Source organism: Pleurodeles waltl, chromosome 4_1 (genome assembly GCF_031143425.1).
Source record: "Pleurodeles waltl isolate 20211129_DDA chromosome 4_1, aPleWal1.hap1.20221129, whole genome shotgun sequence".
Lineage (NCBI taxonomy): Eukaryota > Metazoa > Chordata > Amphibia > Caudata > Salamandridae > Pleurodeles > Pleurodeles waltl.
Window position 1 is genome coordinate 64,724,200 of NC_090442.1, and position 2,574 is coordinate 64,726,773.

A 2,574-nucleotide genomic window follows, 5' to 3' on the forward strand; every position below is an offset into this window, starting at 1 on the left:
TGGCCTGTAGCTCAGCCGCCACCTAGGGAAACCTACCAAACCTGTGCATTTCTGAAAACTAGAGACCTAGGGGAATCCAAGATGGGGTGACTTGTGTGGCTCGGACCAGGTTCTGTTACCCAGAATCCTTTGCAAACCTCAAAATTTGGCTAAAAAAACACATGTTCCTCACATTTCTGTGGCAGAAAGTTCTGGAATCTGAGAGGAGCCACGAATTTCCTTCCACCCAGCGTTCCCCCACGTCTCCCGATAAAAATGATACCTCACTTGTGTGGGTAGGCCTAGCGCCCGCGACAGGAAACGCCCCAAAGCACAACGTGGACACAGCCAAATTGGTGAAGGAAAACAGAGGTGTTTTTTGCAAAGTGCCTACCTGTAGATTTTGGCCTGTAGCTCAGCCGCCACCTAGGGAAACCTACCAAACCTGTGCATTTCTGAAAACTAGAGACCTAGGGGAATCCAAGATGGGGTGACTTGTGTGGCTCGGACCAGGTTCTGTTACCCAGAATCCTTTGCAAACCTGAAAATGTGGCTAAAAAAACACATGTTCCTCACATTTCTGTGGCAGAAAGTTCTGGAATCTGAGAGGAGCCACAAATTTCCTTCCACCCAGCGTTCCCCCAAGTCTCCCGATAAAAATGATACCTCACTTGTGTGGGTAGGCCTAGCGCCCGCGACAGGAAACGCCCCAAAGCGCAACGTGGACACAGCCAAATTGGTGAAGGAAAACAGAGGTGTTTTTTGCAAAGTGCCTACCTGTAGATTTTGGCCTGTAGCTCAGCCGCCACCTAGGGAAACCTACCAAACCTGTGCATTTCTGAAAACTAGAGACCTAGGGGAATCCAAGATGGGGTGACTTGTGTGGCTCGGTCCAGGTTCTGTTACCCAGAATCCTTTGCAAACCTCAAAATGTGGCTAAAAAAACACATGTTCCTCACATTTCTGTGGCAGAAAGTTCTGGAATCTGAGAGGAGCCACGAATTTCCTTCCACCCAGCGTTCCCTCACGTCTCCCGATAAAAATGATACCTCACTTGTGTGGGTAGGCCTAGCGCCCGCGACAGGAAACGCCCCAAAGCGCAACGTGGACACAGCCAAATTGGTGAAGGAAAACAGAGGTGTTTTTTGCAAAGTGCCTACCTGTAGATTTTGGCCTGTAGCTCAGCCGCCACCTAGGGAAATCTACCAAACCTGTGCATTTCTGAAAACTAAAGACCTAGGGGAATCCAAGATGGGGTGACTTGTGTGGCTCGGACCAGGTTCTGTTACCCAGAATCCTTTGCAAACCTCAAAATTTGGCAAAAAAAACACATGTTCCTCACATTTCTGTGGCAGAAAGTTCTGGAATCTGAGAGGAGCCACGAATTTCCTTCCCCCCAGCGTTCCCCTACGTCTCCCGATAAAAATGATACCTCACTTGTGTGGGTAGGCCTAGCGCCCGCGACAGGAAACGCCCCAAAGCGCAACGTGGACACAGCCAAATTGGGGAAGGAAAACAGAGGTGTTTTTTGCAAAGTGCCTACCTGTAGATTTTGGCCTGTAGCTCAGCCGCCACCTAGGGAAACCTACCAAACCTGTGCATTTCTGAAAACTAGAGACCTAGGGGAATCCAAGATGGGGTGACTTGTGTGGCTCGGACCAGGTTCTGTTACCCAGAATCCTTTGCAAACCTCAAAATTTGGCTAAAAAAACACATGTTCCTCACATTTCTGTGGCAGAAAGTTCTGGAATCTGAGAGGAGCCACGAATTTCCTTCCACCCAGCGTTCCCCCACGTCTCCCGATAAAAATGATACCTCACTTGTGTGGGTAGGCCTAGCGCCCGCAACAGGAAACGCCCCAAAGCACAACGTGGACACAGCCAAATTGGTGAAGGGAAACAGAGGTGTTTTTTGCAAAGTGCCTACCTGTAGATTTTGGCCTGTAGCTCAGCCGCCACCTAGGGAAACCTACCAAACCTGTGCATTTCTGAAAACTAGAGACCTAGGGGAATCCAAGATGGGGTGACTTGTGTGGCTCGGACCAGGTTCTGTTACCCAGAATCCTTTGCAAACCTCAAAATTTGACTAAAAAAACACATGTTCCTCACATTTCTGTGGCAGAAAGTTCTGGAATCTGAGAGGAGCCACGAATTTCCTTCCACCCAGCGTTCCCCCACGTCTCCCGATAAAAATGATACCTCACTTGTGTGGGTAGGCCTAGCGCCCGCGACAGGAAACGCCCCAAAGCGCAACGTGGACACAGCCAAATTGGTGAAGGAAAACAGAGGTGTTTTTTGCAAAGTGCCTACCTGTAGATTTTGGCCTGTAGCTCAGCCGCCACCTAGGGAAACCTACCAAACCTGTGCATTTCTGAAAACTAGAGACCTAGGGGAATCCAAGATGGGGTGACTTGTGTGGCTCGGTCCAGGTTCTGTTACCCAGAATCCTTTGCAAACCTCAAAATGTGGCTAAAAAAACACATGTTCCTCATATTTCTGTGGCAGAAAGTTCTGGAATCTGAGAGGAGCCACGAATTTCCTTCCACCCAGCGTTCCCCCACATCTCCCGATAAAAATGATACCTCACTTGTGTGGG